The sequence below is a fragment of the Apium graveolens genome, chromosome 7 (genome assembly GCF_009905375.1).
Source record: "Apium graveolens cultivar Ventura chromosome 7, ASM990537v1, whole genome shotgun sequence".
Lineage (NCBI taxonomy): Eukaryota > Viridiplantae > Streptophyta > Magnoliopsida > Apiales > Apiaceae > Apium > Apium graveolens.
The window spans coordinates 175940051-175948864 of NC_133653.1; positions in this window are offsets into that span (position 1 = coordinate 175940051).

Consider the following 8814-nt stretch of genomic DNA (forward strand, 5'->3'; position numbering starts at 1 on the left):
CTTGAATTTGAGCTTGGAAAATCTCCTAGATAAGAATGCTAGATGTTCATCAATATCATCCATGTCATCTTGGCTCAACTGTTCTTCATTTTTAGCTACTAGCCCTTTACCCTTACTTTCACAGACCTTTGATGTAGACTCAACAGTTTCCACTTTCATCTCTTTCTCCTTTTCCAACTCAGCAACAAGTGCAATGGATCCTCCCTTTCTCCATCCTTTCATCTTGCTCTATTTCAAGCTCATAGGTTTTCAGGATTCCATACAGTCTCTCCAAGGTGAACTCCTTGTAATCTTATGAATTTCTCAATGAGACTGTTATTGGATTCCACTCCTTTGGGAGATATCTAAGGAACTTAAGGTTAGAATCTTTTGTCCGGTACACTCTTCCATGCAGTTTTAGAGCATTCAGTAGTTTCTGAAACCTACTAAAAATATCATTGAGTGACTCATTTTCTTTACAGTAAAAATGCTCATATTGCCGAATCAAAAGTTGCATCTTGTTCTCCCTTGCTTGCTCAGTACCATAAAAAATAATCTATATTTTATCCTAAACCTCTTTGGCTGTTTTATAGTTAATGATGTTATCAAATATATCACCATCAACACCATTAAACAGTAAGTTCATGGCCTTCTTATCTTTCCTGACTTGTTCCATGTCTGGATCAGACCATTCATGTCTAGGTTTTGGAACTAATGGTTCATTCCCTGTAGCATCTCTCATTGGGACATGAGGACCTCTTTCAATGCAATACACATAAACTTCATCTTGAGAAAGAAGATGTAGGTGCATCTTCACCTTTCAGTGATGATAGTTGTCTTTATCCAGAAATGGATTTTAACTCCAACATCCTTTTTGTTTATCTTGTTGATTGTTGTGATCTATACACTCTTTGTACTTCAAGAGCTTACTCCGATACCAATTGTTATTCCCTAACAATACAACAAGAATTGCAGAAGGGGGGTTGAATGTAATTATGGCTTCTTTTGAGATTTTAAAAATATTTTAACTTAATATATATAACAGTGTTTGATTTGCTGTAATGCGGAATGAAAGAATAATAGAAATCAAAACACTAAGTAATAAAACACAAGCTTTAAAACTTTCTGGTGGATTTGAAAGTATCCACCAGAAATATATATATCAGATTGAGAACTCTGTGATGCTTTGAATAGCACACAACTGCTTTACAAGTGAACAAACAAACTATAGATAAATTCTTAACTAGTACAACTTTATCTATCTCTCTGAAAAATGTGATTGCTTAGTTTTTTTGTTCTACTTGCTACATTTGGTTTATATATCACCAAGTTATATGACAGTAAGACAAGATAATAAAACAAAATAAATCTAGTCTAATATCATGTTACAACATTACTCTATCCAACATCTTTGAATATCTTCACATTTGCATGGAAATGGTAATGCTTCTTTGTTCTCAAAATCCTACTTAACAGGCTACCACATTCCTTTTGCAAACACCCGACGCATGTGACTGTGTTGTCACTATCAACAGCTATTTTGAATATGATCATCCGTCGGGATTATGTTGAACATCCGTCGGGAATATGTTGATCATCCGTCGGGAGCCTTGTAGATCATCCGTCGGAAGTGTATCTGTCACTTGACTCTATTTCACTTATACAGAATTACAAGACATCTCATATTTACAATTATCCAACCTATTCTGTATATCAATCTAGTAGTCAACATGACTTAGAGAATCCTACAGAATCTACTAGAATAAAACATGTTGTTTACAGAAATGTGCTACCGCACTTATTTGTTACATAAGCTACACTCTCGATGGATGTTAAATTGTCATCTGTCGAGACTATAAAGTTCATCCATCGGCACTATATTAGAACATCCGTCAAGAGCTATAAAATTCACTAAGTTAAATCTACTAAGGTGTTTTGTTTAACTTATCATCAAGTTCACAACATATTCCTAACAATGTGGTACAAGAGATATAGTTGTGCAGAAAAAACAAGTCTCTTCAGAGAATCCATGGGACTAATGAAAATTTTATGCCTCTCCAATACCCGTTACTATTTCCTCATGGAAATCCTAGATTTTACAAAAAAATCCCACTCAAAGATAAGAATGGTTGGTGTTATGTTTCCATGCAAGAATATCATTCGTACAAACTAATGATTAGACCATTAGAAGGTATATAGTTTCATTTATTTCAATAACCAATTTTAGTGATCTATATATACATGTTTGATAATAACCATACTTATAAATCTTTTGGTTGTACTTGATAACCTAAGATAATTATTATAATATGTCATTTATCAAGACTAACACCTCATTTAAGTGGTCGTTTGTGGCAACAAGATGTTGACGCATTTACTGTTATCGAGCAATATAAACTCGATTGGGTAAGAAAAAATCAATAGGTGATCCGCTCTAATTTATATCACAGTATACGTGATTCATTGCGTAGATGTGACACCAACCCAACAAATCTTGGAAAAAACATCATATTCCCTGCAACGTTTACGAGTTCCCGTAGATGCATGTTGTTGTGCAAGACATGCCTGTACAATAACAAGACTAAGTCAATATGACAACCATAAGTAAGTTGTATGATAATCTATGTTTGCATTATGTATTGTAATTCTTAAGTCTGTTAAAATGTTCAAGGGAAAACTGGAGTCTTTTTCTGTAAATATTATCAAGCCTAAGAAATCTATCTAGAAGAAGATCAAGAAGATCTTGCCTCAGAAGAATTGTGAAGAAGCTTGGAGTTGAATAAATCTGTTTTGTGAAAAATATTCTAAGTCAAGATCTCTACAAGTCACAGATTAAGTGTTATAGAGAAGTCATTCGAGAACTCCAGAATGACTTATCGAGAACTCAGGAAAGCTACTAGAGAACTCAGAGACATCGACAAGCCAATTTGAAGACATGAAGAATGGAGATATCGACGAGTCATTTCTTCACTAGAGAACTCTGAGATATCGACAAGTTAAAATATCACTAGAGAACTCTGAGATATCAAATATTCAAAAATATCACTAGAGAACTCAGAGTTATCAATAAGTTAAAGTGAAGATATGAAGATAAGAGATCTCGACAAGCCAAACTCTCTTATAGAGAACTCAGAGACTTCGATATGTCAAAACAACTGTAGCCAATATACTTATCGAGATGTCAAGTTCTCTACATGCCAGACTGGAGATCTCGAGGTAAAACTCAGAGTACAAAATGCAGACCAGTTCAATATCCAAGATTATCAATCAACAAACAATCTAATCAAGTTAGATTGACAAGTCTACAAAAAGCATCTTGAAGAGTGCAAGATCAAAGGCCAAGATAAACTGGCAAAGTAAAAGTCACAGGCGTGCAAGATTAGCAAAGATATAGTAAGCTAGAAATAGAAAGATTTGATTATCTAAAAATAGGGTTAATAACAAATGTTTACTGTTCTATAAAGTATACACTGGATGCTTTGTAAGAAGTAACAATTTAGATTAGAAAAATCTTGTACTCTCTCAAGGAAGAAGCTAAGCTCTTTATCAACAAAGAGACTAGAAATTTTGTAGCAAAACATTCTTAATTTTTAATATAAAGTTAATTGAGTTTTGAAAGATCCGTGTCCACTGTTCTTACCTGTTTAATTTCAGCATTAACACATTTCACTACAAGATTTAATTTACTTTGTTCACTACCTTAAATAATTCAAGAAAAGCAAAAAAACACATTTGGGCTACTACCAGTCGTCCTCTGATTAGATCTATTATATCCTTGGTTGGTAGGTCCCAATATGTTTGTAGAAGGGGGGGGTTGAATACAAACTATACCGTTAAATTGAATAAAATGCGGAATAAAAAGGTGAAATAAAATTCAAGTTAAATAAACTATTATTAAACTTGAAAGGTGTTACAACAACGGTATCGTTTACAAGGGATTAATCTCAAATAAATTATTCCAAATCTAGAATAAATTCGACATGAACTTTTTCTATTTTTGAAATAAAAAGATCAAATGCTAAAAGCAATTTGAGATTAAGTTCTAGGGATTTTGACCCGCTAGATAGTTACACAACAACAAGATAATGATTTCTAGTGGTTTGAATTTAACATTAATGACTAGAAATTAATAGGCTCGAAATGCAGTTGAGAGAGATGAAATGCTTCTGTTGTTTGTTCTTCAGGTTGTTGTTCTGTAATTAATGAGCTTCTGTCTGAGTTTTTCTTTTATATTCATTCAACAGAAATTCACTGAATTGGCAAGACAATCCGTTGAGCTAGCAAGACAATCCCAACAGCTGGTAGAACTTTTGGTATGACAAATGAATGAACTAACAAGACAATCTCAACAGCTGGTAGGACTTCCAGTAAGACAATTAAATGAACTGGCATGACTTTCGGTATGACTATTGATTGTCATACCGATTGTCATATTAGTACAAAAGATTGTCTTGCTGAATTAATATTGAATTTAAATTCAAAATCAATTATGAAAATGCATAATATTAATTCAGAATTAATGAATCAATTAATCTAATTAATTAATAAATTAATCTTTGCAGATATAATTTATTTTCTTAATTAAATTATACGACTTAATTAATTAATAGAGAATTAATACTACTCTTGAATAGCAACCATTCTTCTGAAAATCTTCTGATAATTATGAATCAATTCCACACTTCAATGTTGACACTCGATGTACTGTCTGTTCATGAGTGACTAATTTCCGTGACGTTTCTTCATGTCTTAACTTTAATAACTTTATTTTTTTCAGATTAAATCCCTGTAAATATTTGATACCCTGACGAGATCTCTGTCACTTGATTAAATCCACAATCTTGATTTATATCACTGAGGCTTGATCAATTTCTTGAGCTTCTTCCAGTGAATTAAGTCCTCAAGTCTGTAGATGAACAATGTTACTTAATCCTTTGACATATGTTACTTAGTGAGATCTCTTTGATGATAGAACCACTATTTACTTGTTACATCCTTATTTGAGATGTGTTAAATCCTCGAATAAACAAATAGGCTATGACATATGTCTTTCAATCTCCCCCTATTTGTTTGTTAGACAATAACAACAAATACCTAGAGGATAATTCAACTAACAAATAAGAAAAATATATAAACAGTAATGCAAAGTAAATAGCAGAAAAGTTCTGGATTATATTTAACATTTTCCAGATTCCAAAAGAAATTTACAAGTGAATACAAGATAGATGTTCATCTAGACTGAACATATGACTACATTTGTCTATCTTGATTCATAAAGCTCTAAGCATATTACATTAAGTTGAGCTAATTGAATTCAGTTGTCTTCCCTTCCGAAGTCACCTTCTTCCAAATCTTGAAGCAGCTCCTTGTCAAAGACACGATCCTTTTCTGAAGTGAAGCTGGCTGGTCTAACTGGTTGAACTCCAACTAACTTTAGCTTATTCTTAAACTGATTATACCTTTTAATGTTCTTTTCACAATAAGCTTGAATCAGATCAGCGGCTTTAGTTTTCAACTCAGATGAGTATCCAGCAGTTCTTAAGTGATGTTCAATCCAGACAAGATGCTTAGCAGAGTAGTCTTTAAGAGATTGTGAATCGAGCTGGAAGATTTGAAGACAGTCCGACTTAAAGAATCTTATTTGAAAGGGCAAGTTGACCACTTGAGGACTAGCCCTATTAGCAAACTCTTTTAGCCTTTCACGAAGGACTTCATTCAATTCTGAGCTTCTTCTGAGCTTCATTCAATTATCTCAGTTTGACATGTCTTTCCTCATGTCAATGATCTGAGATATCTTTTTAAGTTTAGCTTCTTTTCTCTTCAACTCTGGCTGCTGTTGCTGAAACTCTTTCTCAAAAACAGGATCCACTTGAGCTTCCTCTTCCCATTCTTCAAAATTACTTTCCTCCTCAACTTCAAAGAAACCATCTTTATCTTCCAAGACTGGTTCAGTGGGAACGTCAAAAATATCAAAGTCATCTTGTTCTCCACTATAGTAGACATCATCAGCCTTCCTTGTGTCTCCAGCAGAAGTATCTTTTTCTTTACCCTTTCCACTTCTCCCTTGCTTCTCCCCCTTAGTTGAGGAATCCTCTACAGATTTTCCTTTAGACCCTCCCTGACCTCCATTACCTCCAGAGCCTGAGCCTCCACAAGACGGCCCTTCAAAGAAAGTCCTTTGTTCTTCATTAGGGCAGTGAGAATTTTTTATCATGAAATACAAGTGTTTCATCCCTTCATTGAGATGTTCCATGCCCTTTTCTATCTTCACAAATCTGGAAGAGTCCAGTGAATGATTCATTTCAACCAGGTCTTCAAGAGAAGTCATTCTTGTATGGAGAGAGCAGAAGTTTGAAATATCTTCAGTTGATAAAGTTGGAGATGCCTGGATTGAGTTAAGCTTTGGTACAACAGTGGACTTCAAAGTTGAGATATCATGTCTAATGAATGCCAGCTGATTGTTGACAGAGGTGGAAGAAGAAGACCGATCAACCACTTGTGCTTTGAATGTTTGAGCCTCAGCCTGACTTTTAGCAAGTTGTTCTTTCAGAGCAGACATTTGAGCTAATAGATTTTTAGTGTTTGTTTCTGTGTGTGCGCTCACTTGAATATCTCTCCTGTTTGGTTCACTCAACTCACGTGCTTGTGTTTCTCTCAATATAAGTGCTCGTGAGGAGCCATCCTGTAGCTGGTCTTCTGTACCTGCAATTGAAATCACCCTAGCCTCTTCAAGAAAGGTCAGTGGTGGTGCAATGGGAATTCGTGAGTCCCGATCCTCAGTCAAATCTATCTTTTCATGTGAAATAGATGTCTGAATTGCTTCAGGGATAGATTGACCGAGTTACCCTCCACTTTCTCCAGATAAATCTGCGAGTGGAGAATCCCGTGAGGGAGCCAGAGGTGTTGGATCTGGGAGGGGAGAAAATGACTCTATTAGAGGTGGCTGAGAGTCAGATTTTCCCTCTGAAGCATGTGACTGCTCTTCTGCCGTAACTATGGCAGGCACTGTAACCGACTCAATGTGCACTCCTCTCTCCGTGTCCCGAGTATCATCTATTGGTCTGTATGCTTCCATTGAGACTACTGGAAGTGTGCTTGACTCAGTACAAGATGCCATGGCCCTATGGAGAATTTCAATAGATTCATCCTATTGAGAAAATGTCTCTAGTAACTGTTCATTGGCCATTTCAAAGTCCATGTCCTGTTGGGAGGACAAGGATGGGCTTTCAGATGCCTCAGTAAGTGTTCTTCTTTTCTTGGGATGAGGCAGAGCTGAGGGTTCATTCACATCCAGAAACACACTACTTTCTACTAACCTTCTCGGTAACATTTTAGACAGTGGGGGAGAGTTTGAGACAGGTTATGACTCTGTGTTTGGCTCTATGACCTGGGATTGAAGCTGCAGTTCTATAACTTCATGGTCAGCCCTATCAACCACTGGGGGTCTTTCAACAGAAGTAGGAATAATTTGAGAGTGAGGAATTATTACCTGCAGTGGAAGAGCATCAGATGTTTGTGCCTGGGTGGCTTGAACCGCTAGAGGTTGAGCTTGCTGTTCATGACCGGGAAGATTGAAAATTGGTAAAGGAATGAAAGTGGCCATGAAAGCAGATACAGTATTAGAACTTGCATGAATTTGAAGGTTGTGTCTTGGTATGTGTAGCTCTTTTTGCTTACCGGAGGGGGTTCAGCTACTGATGAGTTAGCTAAAAGAGCCTTATGCTCAGGTGTGAGAAGATGTTCTGCTATAAGCATAAGAAAACGAGTGTAGTAGCACGAAACCCTACGATTCATAGAATGATCACGCAAAGCTGTAGTGAGACGTCTCAGAAGAATGGGTAATAGTAGTTTGCCAAAATTGATCCTTTGATTGAAAACAACCGCAAGACCAATATACTGCAGAGTGGAAGTGATGTTGTGAAAGTTGGATTTAGTGCAGTTGGCAAACACTTTGGAAAGTGTATCGAAGTAAATATCCCATTCAGAAACCAAATTGGATTTAGTCAGCTTGGTTAAATTAATCACCCCCTGATAGTGAATGGCATGGAAAAAGTTTGAAATCTCATTTTCAGAGGGTAAATTACAGAAATTGTCTATTGGAAAATTTAACGCTCGATTGATGACTGTTTCATCAACTACATACTGTGTGTTTGCCACGGTGAATGAAAAAGATTTAGAATCATCGGCCACAATAAAGGTTGTGCAAATCAGTCTAAGCAGATCGACATTTAATAGCACATTTGATTTAATAGCAGAGCTAACAATCGAATGGTCATTTAAAAATCTAATCCACGGCTTAAATTTTTCCACATCACACTTTTCTGGATTAAAATAACCAACATGATTATGCGAGACAATTTGGAAATTGAGAGCCATTAAAAATATAATAAAACACATAATTTCAGAATTTTAAGAATTAAATTAAGAAAATTCGAATTAAAAATAATAATAATTCGAATTAATTCAATTATATCTGAAAAATTTAGAAAGAAATGTATCTCGTTAATGTTTTTAACTCACAAAATCAGAGCTGCAAATTCACAAGACACAAAACCAAATTGAAATACCAAAAAAACAAGAACTGATTTGAGAAAGAAGGGAAAAAAACGAATTGATGTAGTAAAAAAAAATTGGCAGCACTCCTCCCTGTATGTATACACACGAATATGTATATATAACAGTTAAGTGTGCTAAGTAAAAACTCGAGCAAGAGGAACAATGGTGACTATTGATTTGATCGAACAGAAGAGAGGGAGAAGGACAGTGGTTAAAAGAAAGACGAAAAAGAGGTTGAAATGATTTTAAGACAATATACAAATGCCTAAGTACTACAAC